This window comes from Thalassophryne amazonica, chromosome 21 (assembly GCF_902500255.1).
Source record: "Thalassophryne amazonica chromosome 21, fThaAma1.1, whole genome shotgun sequence".
NCBI classification, from domain to species: domain Eukaryota; kingdom Metazoa; phylum Chordata; class Actinopteri; order Batrachoidiformes; family Batrachoididae; genus Thalassophryne; species Thalassophryne amazonica.
This window is the reverse complement of record NC_047123.1, coordinates 15,351,653-15,375,894: the sequence shown is the minus strand read 5'-3', so window position 1 is coordinate 15,375,894 and position 24,242 is coordinate 15,351,653. Positions and strand designations below refer to the sequence as shown.

The 24,242-nt window shown below is 40.4% G+C and overlaps 1 protein-coding gene across 6 annotated transcripts in view; it reads left to right on the top strand.

Annotated features, from left to right (window-relative positions):
• The window catches only part of LOC117503122 (disks large-associated protein 2-like), a 425,071-nt gene that overhangs the window by 15,922 nt on the left and 384,907 nt on the right, over positions 1-24,242 (top strand). Inside the window, exon 1 of one of the 6 annotated variants that reach the window (XM_034162293.1) lies at positions 5,345-5,823. The exons of the other annotated variants lie outside the window; for them this stretch is intronic. The gene's annotated coding sequence lies outside the window, so the exon portion shown is untranslated. Of the gene's footprint in view, positions 1-5,344; positions 5,824-24,242 lie in introns of those variants that run through there. 6 annotated transcript variants of the gene reach the window in all.

Genomic DNA, 24,242 nt, shown 5'->3' with positions numbered 1-24,242 from the left:
GTGTGTGTGTGTATATATATATAGGTGAGGTGGTCAGAAAACCAGTCAGTATCTGGTGTGACCACCATTTGCCTCACGCAGTGCAACACATCTCCTTTGCATAGAGTTGATCAGCAGCCAGATGCCATTGAATGTGAGCATTTACCCACTAAAATCGACTACAATGGCGAACTGCAGTCGGGTCGAGACCTTGATGAGGACGACCATGCAGATGAGCTTCCCTGAGACGGTTTCGGACAGTTTGTGCAGATTTGGTTCTGCAAAACGATTGTTGCAGCAGCTGTCCTGGTGGCTGGTCTCAGATGATCTTGGAGGTGAACATGCTAGCTGTTGAGGGCATGGGCAGGTGTGGTTACACGAGGTCTGCCATTGTGAGGCCGGTTGGATGTACTGTCAAATTCTCTGAAATGCCTTTGGAGACGGCTTATGGTAGAGAAATGAGCATTCAATTCATGGGCAACAGCTCTGGGGCAGACATTCCTGCAGTCAGCATGCCATTTGCGCACTCCCTCAAAACCTGTGACATCTGTGACATTGTACTGTGTGATAAAACTGAACATTTCAGAGTGGCCTTTTATTGTGGCCAGCCTAAGGCACACCTGTGCAATAATCATGCTGTTTAATCAGCATTTTGATATGCCACACCTGTGAGGTGGGATGGATTATCTCAGCAAAGGAGAAGTGCTCACTAACACAGGTTTAGACAGATTTGTGAACGATATTTGAGAAAAATGAGTGTTTTGTGTACATAGAAAATGTTTTAGATCTTTGAGTTCGGCTCATACCATGCAAACTTTATTTATAAAGCACCTTAAAACAGCCAGCGCTGACACAAGGTGCTATACACAACAAACAATACAAATTAAAACACAAAACAAAAAGAACCACTAAAATGCAATTTTAAAAATTATCAAACTAAGCCTCGGTGTTAAACCAACTTTAAAAATGACCAATGAGGGTGCCTCCCTAACACCCAGAGGTAGGCTGTTCCACAGTTTGGGAGCAACAGCCGAAAAAGCCCTGTCCCCACTGAGCTTTCTTTTCGACCTAGGCACTTGAAGGAACAGCTGGTCAGCTGACCTGAGGGACCAACTGCGTAATATAAGGCTGTAAAGCTGAGAGGTACAGTGGAGCTAAACTGTGGAGGGACTTAAAAACAAACAAGAATTTTTTAAAAATGAACGCTGAAATAAACTGGTAACCAGTGAAGTGCAGGCAGGACAGGAGTCATATGCTCCCTCCTCTGAGCTCCTGTCAAAAGCCATGCCGCAGCATTCTGGACCAACTGCAGCTGGGAAAGAAGTGACTGATTTACTCCCACGTAGAGCAAATTGCAGTAATCCACACAAGATGATGATTAAAATCCAGATGTCACCACTGCTGCAATTTGACTGTCCATTTTAAGACCACCATCCATCTTAAAACCAAGATTAAGAATAACAGGTTTAAAATATGCTTCCAGGGATCCAAAATCGACAGAGGAGAGCTCACAAAGCATGCTAGGTTCAAAAACTGCCACCTCTATTTTATTTTCATTAACACATAGGAAATTCAAGGCAAGCCAGGCTTTAATATCCTCTAAACATGCCAGAAGCTGCCGTTTCAATGACTGACCATCCCCCTAAGTCACAGACAAATAAATTTGGCAATCATCTGCATAGCAGTGGAATAAAATCCCATGTCTTCTAAAAATAGTCACCAGAGGCAATCAATTTGTAGGAAAAGCAAAGGCCCCAAAATAGAGCTCTGTGGAAAACCACATGACAAAGGGACTACACAAGTTTTGAAGCCATCGATATTCACAGAAAATGTCCTGTCTCACAAATAAGACCGGAACCACTCAAGCACAGTACCCAAGAATGCCCACCAAGTGATGTAGTTGAAATAATAAAATACTATAATCAACCATATCAAAAAGAGCCGTTAAGTTGAGCAAAACCAAGATAAGATAGTTCCCAGCGTCACATGCGAGAAAAGTCATTAAAGACCTTAACTAGAGCTGGGTATCGATTCAAATTTCAAGAATCAATTTGATTCCGATTCTTAAGATTCAGAATCAATTATATTGATTTGGGTTATTGTTATTAAAAAAATGTTTTTTGAGTGGTTACCTGATTGTCTAGTTATGCAACATATTAATACGAGTATTGACATTTGACAGCAAATTAATGTAAAGTATTGGTAGTTAATGATATCTAAAACACTGATGGCATGGACCAGTCCCCCTCCCAGAATGCTAGACTAGCATTTTTATTTTACAAACATGCTGTTTGTAAAATTACAGAATTACTGAACACATCCAGTGCAGTCAAAAGGGGGCGCTAGAGGTCTCTACACCTGGTTCATTGCTCCTGACAAATGTACATCTCTACATGCTTCCATTTTTTGGCCTGATGCCTGGTTTCTTTTGGCTTTAAAGTAAGGCTGTAACAAAGATTAAAAAAAAAAAATTATGGCTTTACTTCACAAAATTTGTGTCTTAAAATGCAGGCATAGTGTTTCAGAGGGTTATAAATTTAAAAATTTTCCATATACAAGGGTCCCGATCTCCCCTACAAATACTCACATCAGCAGAGCGAAGCGCTGCAGCAGAACGTTTCCCACAGCTGCACAGCGAGTGCTGGTGGAAAAGACTGACTTGAAAAGTCCACACCACGTGCTGTCTCACGGAAAAGACACGTTATGAGGAACAGAAAAAAGCTACTGTGTAAATTAAACGGTCACCATTTTAGTTTTTCCGTTTAACGGCAGACTATTTTCTTTTCTTGTCCGCAACAGACAAGAGGTCGTCATGATTGACATCTTTAATAGAGGTTGATGAATAAATTGTGGATGCGCTGTTTTTAAATCCGAACCAGCGGGTCATTTATCTAATTAATGTAGAGAAATGATCATTTTCACACCCTCGGAAACAATATAACAGACCAACTGCACCATCATTCCTTCAGGCACGTGGCGAAAAGTGCATATACAGTGAGGAAAATATGTATTTGAACACCCTGCAAATTTGCAAGTTCTCCCACTTAGAAATCATGGAGGGGTCTGAAATTTTCATCTTAGGTGCATTTCTACTGTGAGAGACATAATCTTAAAAAAAAAAAAAAAAAAATTCCGGAAATCACAATGTATGATATATATATATTTGTATGTTCCTGCTGCAAATAAGTATTTGAACACCTGTGAAAATCAATGTTCATATTTGGTACAGTAGCCTTTGTTTGCAATTACAGAGGTCAAATGTTTCCTGTAGTTCTTGACCACGTTTTCACACACTGCAGCAGGGATTTTGGTCCACTCCTCCATACAGATCTTCTCTAGGTTTTTCAGGTTTGGAGTTTCAGCTCCCTCCAAAGATTTTCTATTGAGTTCATGTCTGGAGACTGGCCAGGCCACTCCAGGACCTTGAAATGCTTCTTACGGAGCCCCTCCTTAGTTGCCCTGGCTGTGTGTTTGGGGTCATTGTCATGCTGGAAAACCCAGCCATGACCCATCTTCAGTGCTCTTACTGAGGGAAGGAGGTTATTTGCCAAAATCTCGCAATACATGACCCCATCCATCCTCCCTTCAATACGGTGCAGTCGTCCTGTCCCCTTTGCAGAAGAGCACCCCCAGAGTATGATGTTTCCATCCCCATGCTTCATGGTTGGGATGGTTTTCTTGGGGTTGTTCTCATCCTCTAAACATGGTAAGTGGAGCTGATTCCAAAAAGCTCTATTCTGGTCTCATCTGACCACATTACCTTCTCCCATGCCTCCTCTGGATCATCCAGATGGTCACTGGTGAACTTCAAACGGGCCTGGACATGTGCTGGCTTGAGCAGGGGGACCTTGCTGCCCTGCAGGATTTTAAACCATGACAGCATCATGTGTTACTAATGTAATCTTTGTGACTGTGGTCCCAGCTCTCTTCAGGTCATTGACCAGGTCTTTCTGTGTAGTTCTGAGCTTTCTCAAAATCATCCTTACCCCACAAAGTGAAATCTTGCATGGAATCCCAGACCGAGGGAGATTGACAGTCATCTTGTGTTTCTTCCACTTTCTAATAAATAGTCATAACAGTTGTTGTCTTCTACTAAGCTGCTTGCCTGTTGTCCTGTAGTCCATCCTAGCCTTGTGCAGGTCTACAGTTTTGTCCCTGGTGTCCTTAGACAGCTCTTTGGTCTTGGCTATGGTGGACAGGTTGGAGTGTGATTGATTGAGTGTGTGAACAGGTGTCTTTTATACGGGTAACAAGTTCAAACAGGTGCAAATAAAGAGTGCAGAATAAGAGGGCTTCTTAAAGAAAAATTAACAGGCCTGTGTGAGCCAGAATTCTTGCTGGTTGGTAGGGGATCAAATACTTATTTGCAGCAGTAACATACAAATAAATTATTAAAAAAATCATACATTGTGATTTCCGGATATTTTTTTTCGTATATATCATTTTAAATCGATCTTTGGATGTATGAATCGATCTGTGGTAATTGACTGCACTGTATGGCTTAAAACCTGACTGAAACTCTTGCAGAATCCCATTTTCATAAAAAAAACAAAAACAAAAATTGCTTAATTGGCAGTAAACATTTTTTCTAAAGCTTTAGACAGAAAAAGCAGTTTAGAAATGGGCCTATAATTAGCCAAAACCATGTGATCAAGACTGGGTTTTTTAAGCAAAGGCTGGACAACTGCATGTTTAAATTTTGCCAGAACCACTCAGGAGGACAAACTATGATTTATAATTGCATTTGAAAAATGGGAGCAAAAACAGAAATTATGCATTTATGTTTTTGTTCAGTTTTATATATATATATGTATAATATGGTAAATTTTTAACTCCCTAATATCTGCCTGTCAGCTCCAAAACAGTTGGTATTGGCCAGGCTCGAAAACTAAATTCCAATGATCCTTGTGTTGCTCTGTGTGCTGCTTTGAACCGTATGGAAGATAGGGCCCTTGTTGGTGGGGTTTCACTTTCTGTTGTTAAACATTTATTGGAAACCATTTAACCACCTGTTCATGATCTGAGAAACTTGAGTTTGTCTCAGTGACATCACCAGGGACCCACAAGACCAGGAGACGTCTCCGTCTTGTTTGGTGGGAGAAGTGATGTCATTGTATGGGATGCTGGAGGTTGGCTGAGACATTACGAGCTTGATGTTTTATTTCCAAGAGCATCAGCTCTATACCACATGTGCCAGAAAAATTTGAGGACAGAGACCAACACGGTGCAGGATCACAGAACACTGTAACCTCTGAGAAGGAATCCTAGTGTGATAGAAACAGGTGAACAGACTGAGATGCAAATGGAAAAACTAGAGGCAAACGAAAAATAATTACAGCATGAGCGTGCATGCTGATGGGGAGCAATGTGTGGAGACAGAGCTGCAGAATCCCGAATCCAGCAGATGGCACGTCCATGTCCTGGTTTTCTGTTGGTCTGTGGGAGTTCGTGCAACATGCAGCTCGAGCCGTTGACTCGCACTGCTGCAGTGGAGGAGTAAATGCGGAGCCAGTCACTGCTTCAGGTGATACACAGCAGCCCAGCCCGGCAGACTACTCCCTCCTCAGCCTTCCCTCTCCTCCTCCTCCTTCTCCTCCTCTTCCTCCTCCTCTTCTTCCTTCACCTCCTCCTCCCCTCCTCCTCCTCTTCCTTCTCCTCTGCCAGTGATCCATTCTGCTGAAGGCTTTGAAAAAAGAGGAAAAAAAGCAGAGGAGAAATCCTGCTTGGCGCCTCCATTCTCTGATGTGAAACCCCTCTCCATGACTGTCCACTGCTCCCCTGTCATCATGTGAAGACGCACCGCGTATGTGCTCCAATGTCGCTGCAGCATAGACTCGCTGCAAGGTAAGAAGACTTCACATCCTCCTGCAATATGTGCCTCATCTTGTTCAATTTTTTGGCCAACACACATTTTCTGTGGTAGTGTTAGGCATGTGTGTGTGTGTGTGTGTGTGTGTGTGTGTGTGTGTGTGTGTGTGTGTGTGTGTGTGTGTGTGCGTGCCTGTGAATTTAACAGGTAGATATGAAGTTGCCACAGCCAATTAGGTAACCATTATTCCACGCAGTGGACTGAAAATCCCCCAGCATCACTCATATATGAAATGCACCTGCCTTATGTTTTGCAGGAAAGACCGGTCCTGCTTTTGTCAATCATAGTGATCTGTGCCGTTGTGTGTGTGTGTGTGTGTGTGTGTGAGATAGACAGAATTCAGCAGAGTGGGAGGGATTGTTCTTCAACCCATCTTCTTAATGGGAAACAAGGGGCTCTTCATCTCGACAATGTGGCCCAACATCTTGAAATTGATCCTGCTACGGCTGCTTAACAGTACGGAATGTGCGATGTTTGAATCACTGATTATCCTCCACAAAAATGCAAAACCAAATCGTTATGCAATTCTTTTTTCATCAGCTCAAATTGGCCTGAGATGGAAAAGTGCTGCATGGCTTTTATTGAGCAGATTCAACAGAAGGGGAAAAAATGAAAAATTCTGGGTAATGACGGATGGTGACTGGGGAGCCAGCGAGGTAGTAGAACTTCCCCTGTCACAGTGATTTTATTTGGGGGGGCTAGTCACCAGCTCAGTGGAGTGATCCCTCTCATATCATTCAGTCTGTCACATGCTATGTTTGATGTTAGAACCCAGTGACCTGATGATGAAGCTTCATCTCTCACTCTCTGTCTCACTCTCTCACTCACACACACACACACACACACACACACACACACACACACACACACACACACACACACACACACACACACACACACACACACACACACACACACACACACACACACACGCGCGGTTACTTTATTGTAAGTGATGGAGATTAGCTGGTACTGCGGCGCAATACAAATTCAGCACACGGCTCACTGCCGGAGCTTCCAGGCTTTCATATTTGTTTGCACATTTGCATCAGAAGCATTATGTACATAAAAACTGTTCACGCAATCATATTACGTGGACTTGCCTCCCATTTAATCGGCAAAAAGATACTCCCACAAGATCATCTGTTCAGTTCGTGTTAAGACTTTGGTTGGGGTTAAAATTGGTTTTAGAGTATGGTGCAACCAATGTTGGGTTTTAGCATATAGTGGAGGTTATTATCCTAGTCCCCCCCCCCACACACACACACTTTGTGATCATTTTGTGGTCTGTACACATTACTCAAACACTTTCTCTGATTCACTCGAAAATGCAAAGTGGAAACACATTTGAGTGTTGCTTGGTTCTTGCGCACAATCAGTCAGATAAAGGGTCTACGGTGCATCTGGAAAGTATTCACAGCACTTCAGATTTTTCACTTTTTATGTTACAGCCTTATTCCAGAATGAGTGACATTCATTTTTCCCTCAAATTTCAACACACTCTGTCAACATGAAAAAGTTAGTTTTGCAAATATATTAAAAATAAGAAAACAAAGAAATCACTAAGTACATAAGTATTCACAGCCTTTGCCATGAAGCTCAAAATTGAGCTCAGGTGCATCTTGTTTCCACTCATCATCCTTGAGATGATTCTGCAGCTTAAGTGGGGTCCACCTGGGATAAATTCAGTTTATTGGACATGATTTGGAAAGACACACACCTGTCTACATATAAGGTCCCACAGCTGCATGCCAGAGCACAAATCCAGCATGAAGTCAAAGGAATCGTCTGTAGACCTCCAAGACAGGGTTGTCTCAAGTCCCAAATTTGCAAAAGGGTACAGAAACATTTCTGCTGCTTTGAAGGTCCCAGTAAACACAGTGGCTTTCATTATCCTTAAATGGAAGGCGTTCGGATACACGAGGACTCTTCCTAGAGCTGGCCGCACATCTAAACTGAGAGATCGGGGAGAACGGCCTTAGTCAAGGAGGGGAACAAGACTGTCAGGGCTCCAGCATTCCTCTGTTGAGAGAGGACAACCTTCCAGAAGGACAACCAACTCTGTAGCAATCCACCAATCAGACCCATATGGTAGAGTGGCCAAATGGAAGCTACCTTGACACTTGCACATATTTGATCCCCGCATGGTCACGCAATTTTGCGTGCCAATGAGTAAACTCGTAAATTGTGTGAGGCTGCATGACTTGTTTTTTTTTGGTGGGGGAATTTATGCAAATTTATTTAAAAAAAACTAAGATCACATGTACATAAGTATTACAGCCTTTGCTCAATACTTTGTACCTTTGGCAACAGTTACGGTCTCAAGTCTTCTTGAGTATGATGCCACATGCTTGGTGCACCTATGTTTGGGCAGGTTTGCCTATTTCTTGTTGCAGCACCTCTCAAGCTCCATCAGGTTGGATGAGGAGTGTCATTGCACAGCCATTTTCACATATCTCCAGAGATGTTCAATCGGATTCTGGTCTGGGCTCTGGCTGGGCCACTCAAGGATCGTTCACTTTAGACAGGTGGCCAGCTCTAGGAAGAGTCCTGGTGGATCCAAACTTCTTCCATTTATGGATGATGGAGGCCACTGTACTCATTGGAACCTTCAAAGCACCTAAAATGTTTTTGTACCCTTCCCCAGATTTGTGCCGAGACTATCCTGTCTCGGAGGTCTACAGACAATTCCTTTGACTTCATGCTTGGTTTGTGTTCTGACACCTGAGCTCAATTTTGAGCTTCATGGCAAAGGCTATGAATACTTATGTACCTGTGATTTCTTAGGATTTTTATTTTTAATAAATTTGCAAAAATTGAAAGAAAAAAAAAACCTTTTTCACATAGTCATTATGGGGTACTATGTGTAGAGGAAAAAAAATGAATTTCATTCAATAGAACAAAATGTGGAAAACGTAAAGAACTGTGAATACCCCATAGATTCCGTATGAGGTTCAAGTCAAGTGCACTGGATGTAATGCCACGGTCAGCAACCCAATTACTAGTAGTTTTGGTATTGTGGGCAGGTACCAAGTACTGATGGAAATGATTTTTGTCTCAGTTGTATGCTCTGTGTTAGTTGATTTGCTTTGTTGTTTTTCTTCTGGTGTTAGTTCTCGTTTTTATTTTTATATATATATATTTTTTTCCTGCTTGGGTTTTTCGCTCTTGTCTGTCTTTTGCTTCTTGGTGGTGGGTGTTTCACTCTCTCTGGCCACGCCCTTGTTCTGGTGCTTTCACGCACACCTGTTCCTAATTTGCATCTCAACACCTGGGGTTATATAAGGCTCAGTGGGTGCTTTTAGTTCCTCGCCAGATTTATGCGCCTTGTGGCTTCTCTCCAGCTCTATTTCTTGCTTACCATAGTCCTGCCTGCCTCATTGTGTTCCTGACCTCCTGCCTGTTTGATCGATAAAGCCTAAGCCTGATGATTTTTGTACTGCTGTATTTTTGTAGTGCCTTCTTGTGTATCGGCCATTGCTATCCACCACAGTAAAACCAGAGCTGTTTGTTCGAGCCTTGCATTTGTGTCCAACCATTCTTGACCATACAGCCTGATACATCTCTGTGAAACTTGTCAACGGATAGAAACATGAATGCTCTAAAATTTCCTGGTAGGTGTCTGTGTTGACTTTGGGCTTGATAAAACACAGTTGACCAACATCAGCAGATGACATGGTATCCAATGTCACCGATAACTGTAGAAACTTCACACTGGACTTCAAGCAGCTGTGATTCTGTGCCTATTCACTGTTTCTCCAGACGGTGGGATCTTGATTTCCCAATGAAATGCAAAATTTACTTTCACCTGAAAAGAAGACTTTGGACCACTGAGTAACAGTCCAGTTCTTTTTCTCCTTAGCCTGGGTAAGACTCTTCTGGCATTGTCTCTTGTTCAGTAGTGGCTTGCCATGAGGATTGCGACATGTGTAACCCATTTCCACCAGCATCAGTCCATTCCTTTTGAAGCACTCCAAGTTCATTCATTGGCGTTGCTTGGCAATCTTCTCAAGATCCCTGTTGTTTGTACATCTTTTCCTACTGCAGTTATCTCTTGCAGTCAGCTTTTCATAAATATACTTTGATCTATCACTCTGTCAACCCTCAGCCCTTTCAGCACTGACCTTCTGTGGTTTACCGTTCTTGTCGAGGGTGTCAGCGAGTGTCTTCTGGACAATTATCAAGATGGCAATCCTACCCATGATTGTGGTTGTGTACTGAAACAAAACAAGTGGTTCATTGTATTTATAATGCATTAAAACTTGAAATGAAATAGTCCAAACTCTAAGATACATTTTTTGTTTTTGAGCTGTAGGCCATGATTGTCCAAAAATAAATAAATAAAATAAATCCTTAACATTTTATTGTATTTGTCGTCAAGAATATATATAGTTTTCACTTTCTGAAATCAAGTGGGGGGAAAAAAAAATCATAGACTGCATATATGCTGGACAAACCCTGCATGATGTCACCAACCGGTTTCCTATAGAGACTGGGAAGAGCCATGTTGAATCCCAACAATTCATGGTATTAGTTTTCGCCATGTTGGCAGTGCTTACTCTATTTATGTCATAACCTATCCATAAATGGATAAAGAGGTGGAGCGTAGGTGAGACCCTGCATGACCTGGGTGGGATCAGTGAAGTCTAGACACGCTGCTACCAAACAAGATACTCTTAACAGGCTAACCTTTGAGTGTTTATTAAATCATGTTCTTGGGGACTATAAGGGTTCTCATTATGACTTGCATTGGTTTGGACATTAAAAATTGTGACCCGCTTATTTTCTTAATATTAGGTCTAGTTTATCCATGATTATTATCAGCTTACCCAAAGCTCCTAAAGGTGGGAGCACTGTTGACACTAAACTAGATGAAAATTTCACTTTATGGTATAGTAGTATACAGACATCTTACATGACCCGTTCAGACTAGCACCCCTGTCACACCTTGAGGATTTAGGCAGCGTATACAAACTGTATTAAAATGCTGGCATACGCTGGTGGATGTCTAATAAGTTATAGGTACATTTTGTATAAGTTAAGAGTGCGTTGAAGCATATGTGTCACAATACGGCGGGTACAAAACATTTTGAGCATGCACAATATTTTTGATGTATGGCTGATAGAGGCAAATACATATTTGATCCACTGTCGATGTCGCAAGTTTTCCCATCTACGAAGAATGGAGAGGTCTGTAATTTTTATCGTAGGTACACTTCAACTGTGAAAGACAAAATAAAAAAATCAATACAATTTAGAAAATCACATTGTATGATTTTTAAATAATCAACTTGCATTTTCATTGCATGAAATAAGTATTTGATACAATACAAAAACAGACCATAATATTTGATACAGAAACCTTTGTTTGCAATTATAGAGGTCAGAATACTGTGTGGAGGCCATCATCTCACGGCTCTGTGGAATAATAGTCAGAGCCATACGTAGTTGGTCAGTGACACAGTTTTTGTAATTTTGCCTTTGTACAACACCAAAAAGTGGTTGAAATGAAACAGTCATGATATATCTGTGGTGTAGACATTCCATTTTCATTCAAGGCATTGTAATAGATTTTAATATCATGCCACACAGGGCACCATTAATATGTAATAAATTTAAATGGAAAGCACCTCAGTATTGATAGCACCTCACATGGGCGCAACCCTAAAATATGTAATGAATTGAAATTTCACTTCACGGGCGCACCAGAAAATAATGTGGACAATACATGTTCAAACAATATTCAATTTAAATATGAAATTTAATTAAATACCTCAGGGGCACCACCTGTTTATTAGATGCGCAGGAATATCATGTTAATCAATATTAATCAATCTTTGATCTGAAAGTCATCAAACATCTGTCTTCAACTGGAAACAAGAAAAACCACTTTCATAATCTTTACACATTTATTATACAGTGGGGAAAATAAGTATTTGACCCCCTGTCAGTTTTACAGGTTTTCCCACCTACAAAGATGGAGGTCTGTAATTTTTATTGTAGGTACACTTCAGCTATGAGAGACAGAATGTAAAAAAAAATCCAGGAAATCATATTGTATGATTTTTAAATAACTAATTTGCATTTCATTGCATAAAATAAGTATTTGACCCCCTAGAAAAACAGAGCTTAACAATTGGTACAGAAAAAATTGTCTGCCATTACAGAGGTCAGACGTTTCCTGTAGTTCTTATGACTATGTCTGTGTTTATGTTTTGTACAGCCACAAAACGTAAAATGTTAACGTCGTATACAATGTGTCCAGTGTATTTGACGCATTTGTCATACGTCTGCATATGCTGTTTAAATCATCAAAGTGTGACGGCCCTAATAAGCACACATCAAGCCATATTATTATAGATATCTGAAATAAACTGTTCGGAAAGGACAGACACTGTCTTCTGCAACAGCTACTAGCCACAGCCAGTAGTCTCTGTACTACCAGAGCCCTAAGTTTCGGCTCAGTGGCACAGACTAGCTGTCAATCAGTGTGACCATGTCCTGAATCATGCAGCATTTCGGGAAGTAAAATGTTTTAATGTCAGGAGTTATGAATAATAAAAAAAAAATTCACCCCAGACGGTTGTTATGGAGGGGAAAACTAGCTCTAGAGACCAGAACTATTTTTTTTTTTTTTTTTTTTTTGTGCCAGGCTGTAATCAGGCCGTATTCCTCCTCTAAAGCTGGACATTTTAACACGGGGTTCTATGTCATGTGCTCCTTTTTGGAGCCAGCCTGAACTGGCCAGTCAAGAAACTGCAACATTTTCCTTCTTCTGTGTGGATTTTTTAAGATGGTCTTTTTCAGCTCTCTATCTTTAGTTCTTAGCTGCTTGAGAGTTGGTTGATGACTCGGCTACATTTATTATGAGCTGAAAGTTTGTGCCATAGCTTCCCAGTTGTTTGTTCACTTACCTGACTTTTCAGTCACATTCTTTTTGGCACAATTGCTTCACAGATTTGTTGCCACCTATAGTTGCAGATGTATATGACATGTAAAAGTCCAGACCCTGAACACAAGAGGACACTATTTTTTGCCTGTCTTCCTAATACACCATCTTGTGTTTGAAACAATACGGCGTCATCACTTCATATGATCTGGGGAGCAGTAACTGTCTGCATGCGAAACAGTTGGCTTACTTTTTGTCTTCTTTTGTAACTCCATTGTGATATGCAGCAGAGGCTTGGCAGGTATCTTTTATAACTGTCAGCATTAATCTCGGTGTCATGACACTTTCACACATCCACAAATCCTACGGAGTACATGGAGCAAAATTGTGTGGATTCCAACAGGCTTCTGACCTGTACCAAGGTGTTTGGTTGATATGCCTATTTATCAGAAGTGGTATTGGACTGCAGAAGACTATCACAGAGCTTCTTGATCTTTTTGCTGCTGTGGTTCTTCATCAACTGACACATTTTGAAACACCACATCGAGTCAGTTTGCTGTAAACGGCTCATCGAACCAAAAACAAAAGTCCCACCAGCAGGCCCTAGAGGATGTCATTTCTATAACACTCTTGAATTGGAGAGCTTTTAAATGGTTTATCCCATTCTGAGCATGAACAGTTTATGGAATTTCTGCCAGTTTAACAGGAGTGTTCACATCTTATGCAAAGTCAAAACATCTTCCTCATAGTAGCACCTCATGAAAGGTCAAAGGGTTAACAGAAGGGCTCTGTTACATCACTTTGGGAACATACATGTCCATGGTGCATATCTTTATTGCTTCAGATACTTGATTTCCCTAAGTAAGTCTGTTGTCTCCATGGCAAATTTTGATGTATTAAAACCTCACTTGTGTTGCCAGAGAAGCTTCTCTGGCTACACAGGTTTTTACTGTTGAAGAGGGAGCTTGGTCAGTGGCATGTCCCACATGGTAAATAGACATACATTAATGTAATGTGCATTTTTGGGTGGACGTCAACATTTTATGTTTTGTGGCTGTACAAAACATAAACACAGACATAGTCATAAAAATCCTTGTGACTGAGCAGGGGTGACACTGTGGAGCAGGTGAATAACGAGCCTGCCAAGTTCCTGTAGCATTGTGGGTAAAGTAGTGGTTTACACTCAACACAAAGCAACGCAAAGACCAGCGCAATTGTCACTGTTTTTACCTGACACAGAAGTCATTTTTTACTGCACACTTCCTCTAGCTCATGATACCACTTGTACCCATGTGGGTGTGTCTGAAAATGAGACGTGGTCAAGTGTAGACCTGTTATGTTATATCATCCATCACCAGAGTGGCTTTGCACCCACGTACGCATGTACAGTCTGTGCACAGTGATGTGTAATACAACGCCTGGCAAAAATTATGGAATCACCCGCCTCGGAGGATGTTCATTCAGTTGTTTAATTTTGTAGAAAAAAAAGCAGATCACAGACATGACACAAAACTAAAGTCATTTCAAATGGCAACTTTCACTATACACTATAAGAAATCAAGAAAAAAAATTGTGGCAGTCAGTAACGGTTACTTTTTTAGACCAAGCAGAGGGAAAAAAATATGGACTCACTCAATTCTGAGGAATAAATTATGGAATCACCCTGTAAATTTTCATCCCCAAAACTAACACCTGCATCAAATCAGATCTGCTCATTAGTCTGCATCTAAAAGGAGTGATCACACCTTGTAGAGCTGTTGCACCAAGTGGACTGACATGAATCATGGCTCCAACATGAGAGATGTCAATTGAAACAAAGGAGAGGATTATCAAACTCTTAAAAGAGAGTAAATCATCACGCAATGTTGCAAAAGATGTTGGTTGTTCAGTCAGCTGTGTCTAAACTCTGGACCAAATACAAACAACATGGGAAGGTTGTTAAAGGCAAACATACTGGTAGACCAAGGAAGACATCAAAGCTTCAAGACAGAAAACTTAAAGCAATATGTCTCAAAAATCGAAAATGCACAACAAAACAAATGAGGAACGAATGGGAGGAAACTGGAGTCAACGTCTGTGACCGAACTGTAAGAAACCGCCTCAAGGAAATGGGATTTACATACAGAAAAGCTAAATGAAAGCCATCATTAACACCTAAACAGAAAAAACAAGGTTACAGTGGGCTAAGGAAAAGCAATCGTGGACTGTGGATGACTGGATGAAAGTCATATTCAGTTATGAATCTCGAATCTGCATTGGGCAAGGTGATGATGCTGGAACTTTTGTTTGGTGCCGTTCTAATGAGATTTATAAAGATGACTGTCTGAAGAGAACATGTAAATTTCCACAGTCATTGATGATATGGGGCTGCATGTCAGGTAAAGGCACTGGGGAGATGGCTGTCATTACATCATCAATAAATGCACAAGTTTACGTTGATATTTTGGACACTTTTCTTATCCCATCAATTGAAAGGATGTTTGGGGATGATGAAATCATTTTTCAAGATGATAATGCATCTTGCCATAGAGCAAAAACTGTGAAAACATTCCTTGCAAAAAGACACATAGTCAATGTCATGGCCTGCAAATAGTCCAGATCTTAATCCAATTGAAAATCTTTGGAAGTTGAAGAAACTGGTCCATGACAAGGCTCCAACCTGCAAAGCTGATCTGGCAACAGCAATCGGAGAAAGTTGGAGCCAGATTGATGAAGAGTACTGTTTGTCACTCATTAAGTCCATGTCTCAGAGACTGCAAGCTGTTATAAAAGCCAGAGGTGGTGCAACAAAATACTAGTGATGTGTTGAGCGTTCTTTTGTTTTTCATGATTCCGTAATTTTTTCCTCAAAATTGAGTGATTCCATATTTTTTTCCCTCTGCTTGGTCTAAAAAAGTAACCGTTACTGACTGCCACAATTTTTTTTTCCTGATTTCTTATAGTGTTTCTTAAAGCCAGAAAGTTGCCATTTGAAATGACTTTAGTTTTGTCATGTCTGTGATCTGCTTGTTTTTTCTACAAAATTAAACAACTGAATGAACATCCTCTGAGACTGGTGATTCCATAATTTTTGCCAGGGGTTGTAGTCCATGATAGGACCATGAAACTGATTTATGTACAACAATTAATGAAAATAACAAAAACCCATTAACAACTCTGGTGTGTATCTTATTTTAAAATGTTTTTTTTACTTCCGCCAAGGAGGTTATGTTTTCGGTCACGTTCATTTGTCTGTTTGTCAGCAGGATAACTCAAAAGCGGATTTTGATGAAATTTTGTGGAGTGGTTGGAAATGACAAGAGGAACAAGTGATTCAATTTTAGTGGTGATCCGGATCCCGATGTTAGCGCGTTAGCATGTCTATGGCATTTTCAATGTTAAATTAGCATTAAGCAGTTGCAGCTGTCATCACGTTTGGGTGCATTTGTTTTCAAATTGTAATATTTCTTACATTTATTTTTGTTTATACGAGGTCTCTTAGATAATAAACCGACCCTTTTATTATTTTTTTTAACTATATGGATTTGAATGACGTGCGATTACACCAATCATGCTTGAACCCTCGTGCGCATGCGAGAGTTTTTTCACGCGTGTCGGTGACGTCATTTCCCTGTGGGCAGGCCTTGAGTGAGATGTGGTCCCGCCCTCTCGGCTGAATTCCTTTTCGGTGAAAAGTTTAACGGCTGATGAGAGATTATGGGGTGTTTCTGTCGGTGTAAGGACTTCCCACGGAGCGGGACGTCCTGCAGCGCTTCCAGGCGCCGTCGTCGGCCTGTTTTGAGCTGAAAAAAACCTAATTTGGGGCTTCATTCACCCAGGACGTCGTGAGAGAACAGAGAAGATTCAGAAGAGGCCGGCATGAAGACTTTATGCAGACATTCCACTGTTTAAGGACATTTTTTAATGAAAGACGTGCGCGCAAATCTGTGTGCGCCGCAACAGGAAAAACACCTCCGTGTTGAAAACCATTTGTAAAATTCAGGCGGCTTTTGATGGCTTTCAACAAGTGAGTAACTGAGAAATTGTTTAACAGCTTGGGCATGTTCCAACTTGCCCGTTAAGGTTTCCAACAGAGGTGTTTTTCCTGTCGCGACCCCCCCCACGGTCGGGTCCGGCCCGACATGCAACTCTGCCCGCATGTTCTTTCATTACAAAATGTCCGTTAACAATGGAATGTCCGAATAAACTCCTCATGCCGACTTCTTCTGAAAGTTCTCTGACGACTTACTGGGTCAACAGAGCCTGAAATGTGGAAGTTTTCAACTTGAAACGGCGAGACGCTGCTGCCTCGAAGCGCAGCTCGCCATCAGGCGCCGTGGGCCGTCCTTACGGCGACACTACCAGACCAAAATCTCTCATCGGCCGTTAAAATTTTTACCGAAAACCAGCTGAATTTATCGAATGGTGTCCACTCAGTTGTGCCTTACAGTTTTGAAAAAATTTTGATTAAACAAAGCAGCAGTCTCTGAGCCATTCCTAAACAATGAAAAAACGACGAAAGGGTGGGCCACTCCTCACTCAAAGACTGCCCACAGGCGAATGACGTAACCGACAGGCGTGAAAAAACTCTTGCATGCCCACGAGGGTTCAAGCATGTCTATGGTTTTTGAAAAAAAAAAAAATAAGGTTGGATACTTTTCAAAGAGACCTCATATATTAATAATCTAATGATTATATACAATTTTAGAGAAAGAGACAAAAAGAAATATATCACTGTGCCAAGGAGGGAATCTCTTTAGGGTCAGTGACCCTATGCCCTTGTTTAGAGAAGTGTTTCATAAATGTTAAAAATTCATATATTTGCAGTTTAGTTGAATAATAAAATGAATTATGTCTCTTGTTTTTGTCTATAAGCACATGCAATATCAATATCAGTGCTCAGATGACAGTAGCTTCTGGGAAAGGTGCAAGTTGCAATAAACTGTGATGCCAAGCGCTAAGGATACATGCTATCCAGTCACAGCAGATGAAACTTTTTTTACTACTGAGCAAACATCATTGTTAGACTGTTAGGTTCAGTGATTCCACAGCGTGTAGATGTTATGGCATCAGTGACCCCATGGCCTTGGCGGAGGTTTGCACTCTGAGTGCTTCTAGTTTTCTTTTGAGTTAGGTCAGGACAGGTTTATATTTCCATGTTTTCTCTTTTTGAAGATGATTGGTCTCACTGTAGTTCTTCAGAGCTCCAGAGTGTTTGTTTGCCTGTGACAAAGTTATTTTCTTCCACCTCCTGACTGGAATTAGTTTTGACATTGATAAAGTGTGCTCCTGGTTGGTGCCTTTTAGCCAACATCACAATGTTAAAACTGTTCTGTTTAACTGATGATTTGGTTGAACATGCAATTGTGCTCAAAAGTTTACATGCTCTGGCAGAAATTATTTATTTATTTTTGGCCATTTTTCAGAGAATATGAATGACAATACAAACATTTTTTCACTTATGGTTAGTGGTTGTGTGAAGCCATTTATTGTCAAACATCTGTTTACACTCTTTTGTTTTTTTTGTTTTTTAAACCATAATGACAACAGAAACTAACCAAATGACCCTGAGCAAAAGTTTACATACCACAGTTCTTAATACTGTGTATTGCTCCCTTTAACATCAATGACAGCTTGGGGTCTTTTGTAGTAGTTGTGGACGAGGCTCTTTATTTACTCTACTGTTAAAGCTGCCCATTCTTATTGGCAAAAAAGAATCCAGTTCCTGTAAATTCCTGGGCTGTCTTGCATGAACTGCACATTTGAGATCTCCCAGAGTGGCTCAATGATATTGAGGTCAGGAGACTGAGATGACCGCTTCAGAACCTTCACTTTATTCTGCTGTAGTCAATGAGAGGTTGACTTGGCCTTGTGTTTTGGAACATCCAAGTACATCCCATGCGCAGTTTCCAGGGCTGATGGGTACAAATTTTCCTCCATTATTTTCTGATAACATGCTGCATTCATCCTGTCATCAGTTTTGACCAAATTTCCTGTGTCTTTGTAGCTCACACATCCACAAAACATCAGCGATCCACCTCCATGCTTCATAATAGGCCTTGTTAACGCCTCTCCAATTCAAATGTAATGTTTCTGGTTGGCATCAAAGTTCAATTTTAGTATCATCATTCCAAATGACTTTCTCTGTGCTGTTTTGCATATTGTAAGTGGGATACTTTGTGGCATTTGTGTAGTAATGGCTTTCTTCTGGTGACTGAACCATATAGCCCATTTTTCTTCAAGTGCCTCCTTATTGTGCATCTTGAAACAGCCACACCACTTTTTTTCAGAGAGTTCTGTGTTTCAGATTATTTGTGGGTTTTTCTCTGCATCCCGAATAATTTTCCTGGCAGTTGTTGCTGAAATTTTTGTTGGTCTACCTGACTGTTGTTTGGTTCTAACAGAATCCCTCATTTTCTACTTTTAGAGTTTAAACACTGCTGGTTGGTATTGTCAGTCCCTTGCATATCTTTTTATATGCCTTTCCTGTTTTATACAGTTCAATTACCTTTTCTTTGCTAATACTTTTGCTTTCCCCATGTCTCAGAAACCAGAAACCTCAGTGCAGCACTGGATGAAAGTTGCAAGGGTCTGTCAGTAGCCCAGAAACTCAGACATTTTATACACACACCGATTACAAGCAAACAGTTCGCAGGTGAGGATGGTTACCTTTTGTAGCCATTCAAACCAGTTTGTGTCAACTTGTGTGCATGTTATCAGGCCAAAATCACCAGGGTTTGTAACCATTTGATCAGGGTCCTTTGGTTAGTTTCTGTTATGATTTTAAAATTGCTTCATTGATAATTGGCAAAGCTTCTGGGGAAAACCTGGTCTTGTTAAGAGAGACGGCATCCATCCCACTTTGGATGGAGCAGCTCTCATCTCTAGAAATCTGGCCAATTTTATTAAACCCTCCAAATCGTGACTATCCAGGGTTGGGACCAGGAAGCAGAGTTGTAGTCTTACACACCTCTCTGCAGCTTCTCTCCCCCTGCCATCCCCTCATTACCCCATCCCCGTAGAGACGGTGCCTGCTCCCAGACCACCAATAACCAGCAAAAATCTATTTAAGCATAAAAATTAAAAAAGAAAAAATAATATAGCACCTTCAGCTGCACCACAGACTAAAACAGTAAAATGTGGTCTATTAAACATTAGGTTTCTCTCTTCTAAGTCCCTGTTAGTAAATGATATAATAATTGATCAACATATTGATTTATTCTGCCTTACAGAAACCTGGTTACAGCAGCATGAATATGTTAGTTTAAATGAGTCAACACCCCCGAGTCACACTAACTGTCAAAATGCTCGAAGCACGGGTCGAGGAGGAGGAGTAGCAGCAATCTTCCACTCCAGCTTAATAATTAATCAAAGACCCAGACAGAGTTTAATTCATTTGAAAGCTTGACTCAGTCTTGTCCATCCAAATTGGAAGTCTCAAAAACCAGTTTTATTTATTATCTATCGTCCACCTGGTCGTTACTGTGAGTTTCTTTGTGATTTTTCAGACCTTTTGTCTGACTTAGTGCTTCGCTCAGATAAGATAATTATAGTGGGCGATTTTAACATCCACATAGATGCTGAGAATGACAGCCACAACACTGCATTTAATCTATTATTAGACTCAGTTGGCTTCGCTCAAAATGTAAATGAGCCCACCCACCACCTTAGCCACACTTTAGATCTTGTTCTGACATATGGCATAGAAATTGAAGACTTAACAGTATTCCCTGAAAACCCCTTTGTCTGATCATTTCTTAATAACATTTACTTTAATGGACTACCCAGCAGTGGGGAATAAGTTTCATTACAGTAAAAGTCTTTCTGAAAGCGCTGTAACTAGGTTTATGGATGTGATTCCTTCTTTATGTTCTTCAATGCCATATATCAACACAGTGCAGAGTAGCTACCTAAACTCTGTAAGTGAGATAGATTGTCTCGTCAATAGCTTTACATCCTCATTGAGCACAACTTTGGATGCTGTAGCTCCTCTGAAAAAGAGAGCCTTAAATCAGAAGTGCCTGACTCCGTGGTTTAACGCACAAACTTGCAGCTTAAAGCAGATAACCCGTAAGCTGGAGAGGAAATGGCGTCTCACTAATTTAGAAGATCTTCATTTAGCCTGGAAAAAGAGTCTGTTGTTCTATAAAAAAGCCCTCCGTAAAGCTAGGACATCTTACTATTCATCACTAATTGAAGAAAATAAGAACAACCTCAGGTTTCATTTCAGCACTGTAGCCAGGCTGACAGTCAGAGCTCTATTGAGCCGAGTATCCCTTTCAACTTTAACTAGTAATGACTTCATGACTTTCTTTGCAAATAAAATTTTAACTATTAGAGAAAAAATTATTCATAACCACCCCATAACATTTCTTTATGTTCAACTGCTTTCAGTAATGCTGGTATTTGGTTAGACTCTTTCTCTCCGATTGTTCTGAGTTATTTTCATTAGTCACTTCCTCCAAACCATCAGCATGTCTGTTAGACCCCATTCCTACCAGGCTGCTCAAGGAAGCCCTACCATTAATTAATGATTCGATCTTAAATATGATCAATCTGTCTTTATTAGTTGGCTATGTACCACAGGCTTTTAAGGTGGCAGTAATTAAACCATTACTTAAAAAGCCATCACTTGACCCAGCTATCTTAGCTAATTATAGGCCAATCTCCAACCTTCCTTTTCACTCAAAAATTCTTGAAAGGGTAGTTGTAAAACAGCTAACTGATCATCTGCAGAGGAATGGTCTATTTGAAGAGTTTCAGTCAGGTTTCAGAATTCATCATAGTACAGAAACAGCATTAGTGAAGGTTGCAAATGATCTTCTTATGGCCTCAGACAGTGGACTCATCTCTGTGCTCGTCCTGTTAGACCTCAGTGCAGCTTTTGATACTGTTGACCATAAAATTTTATTACAGAGATTAGAGCATGCCATAGGTATTAAAGGCACTGCGCTGCGGTGGTTTGAATCATATTTATCTAATAGATGACAATTTGTTCATGTAAATGGGGAGTCTTCTTCACGGACTAAGGTTAATTATGGAGTTCCACAACGTACTGTGCTAGGACTGATTTTATTCACGCTATACATGCTTCCCTTAGGCAGTATTATTAGAAAGCATTGCTTAAATGTTCATTGTTACGCAGATGATACCCAGCTTTATCTATCCATGAAGCCAGAGGACACACACCAATTAGTTAAACTGCAGGAATGTCTTTCAGACATAAAGACATGGATGACCTCTAATTTCCTGCATTTAAATTAAGATAAAACTGAAGTTATTGTACTTGGCCCCACAAATCTTAGAAACATGGTGTCTAACCAGAGCCTTACTCTGGCTGGCATTACCCTGACCTCCAGTAATACTGTAATTTGTGATCAGGATATGTCCTTCAATGCGCATATTAAGCAAATATGTAGGACTGCTTTTTTGCATTTGCGCAATACCTCTAAAATTAGAAAGGTCTTGTCTGAGTGATGCTGAAAAGCTAATTCATGCATTTATTTCTTCTAGGCTGGACTACTGTAATTCATTATTATCAGGTTGTCCTAAAAGTTCCCTGAAAAACCTTCAGTTAATTCAAAATGCTGCAGCTAGAGTACTGGCAGGGACTAGAAGGATAGACCATATTTCACCCATATTGGCTTCTCTTCATTGGCTCCCTGTTAATTCCAGAATAGAATTTAAAATTCTTCTTCTTACTTATAAGGTTTTGAATAATCAGGTCCCATCTTATCTTAGGGATCTCATATTACCATATCACCCCAATAGAGCGCTTCGCTCTCAGACTGCAGGCTTACTTGTAGTTCCTAGGGTTTGTAAGAGTAGAATGGGAGGCAGAGCCTTCAGCCTTCAGGCTCCTCTCCTGTGGAACCAGCTCCCAATTCGGATTAGGGAGACAGACACCCTCTCTGATTTTAAGATTAAGCTTTAAACTTTCCTTTTTGCTAAAGCTTATAGTTAGGGCTGGATCAGGTGACCCTGAACCATCCCTTAGTTATGCTGCTATAGACTTAGACTGCTGGGGGGGTTCCCATGATGCACCCAGTGTTTCTTTTTATTCACCTGTTTTTGCTCTGTATGCACCACTTTGCTTTTAATCATTGGTGATTGATCGCTGCTCTCTTCCACAGCATGTCTTTTTCCTGATTCTCTCCCCTCAGCCCCAACCAGTCCCAGCAGAAGACTCCCCCTCCCTGAGCCTGGTTCTGCTGGAGGTTTCTTCCTGTTAAAAGGGAGTTTTCCTTCCCACTGTCGCCAAGTGCTTGCTCATAGGGGGTCATTTTGACTGTTGGGGTTTTTCTGTAATTATTGTATGGCTTTTGCCTTTCAATATAAAGCGCCTTGGGGCGACTGTTTGTTGTGATTTTGCGCTATATAAAATTGATTTGATTTTTGATTTGATTTAAAAGAGTAAACACAGTTGTTTGACAATAAATGGCTTCACAAATCACTAACCATAAGTGGGGAAAAAAAATAGTTTTTGCTATCATTCAGTTGCTCCTGGTGTGTAGTGAGTGCCTTGCATGGCAGCACCCTGACATTGGTGTGTGAGTGTGAATGCGATGCATAATTGTAAAGCATTTTGAGCTTCTGATACAGAAGGAAAAGCGCTATATAAACGCAATCCTTTTACCATTTACCTTCATTCGTATTCTCTGAAAAAGGGACAAAAAATTGTTGGAAATCAGCCTCTCCTCCATCATTTGAAATTTGGATCAACGACTCTTTATATTTCAGCAAACTCGAAAAAATCAAATTTACCTTACGTGGATCCTCCTCAAAATTTATTAAGATGTGGCAACCTTTTTTTGATCACACTCGGACACTGCAGACCCGGAAGGTACCCACGTAACCGTAACAGAATTTCAGTTATAATCACATATTTTATGCTTGACCCTTGTATTATTGCCCTTTATATTATCTGGATAAACTCAAATTTAACTATTTGGTGATATTTAGCTCAGCACTTACTGGCCCTTTTATCTCAGTCCTTTTTCTTTCTGTCTTTGCACAATGAAGACCCTTTCTTTTTATTTTATTTATTTTTTCTTTTGTCTCTTTTCTTTTTTAAACATATTTATTTATTATTATTGCTATTTTTTTTAAGCTTCCTACATTGCACATCTTAATACTTTTAAGATTGGACCTCTTTCTTCATATTGTACCTTTTTGTAGCTGTTTTCTATTTCAATATTTTATTACTGAGGTTTGATTGTGCTGTGCACTGTGGAAGGTTGGTTTTGTTCTGTTCTTTAAAAAAAAAATGCATATATATTTTGTATACCTGTATTCTGCATTTTGGTGTAAAAATCCAATAAATATATTTATGAAGAAAAAGGGACAAAAAAATAAATGAAAAAAATCATTCTGCCCAGGTATGTAAACTTTTGAGCACAGCTGTAATTGACAGTAACAGCTCTGGTTGTGTCTCGGTAAGTTGAAACAGTTATCAGTGCACTTTGCCAGATTTGTTGACTTTGTAATTAAGGGGAAATGTGCTTTGTCAAAGATAGTGTCTCAAAG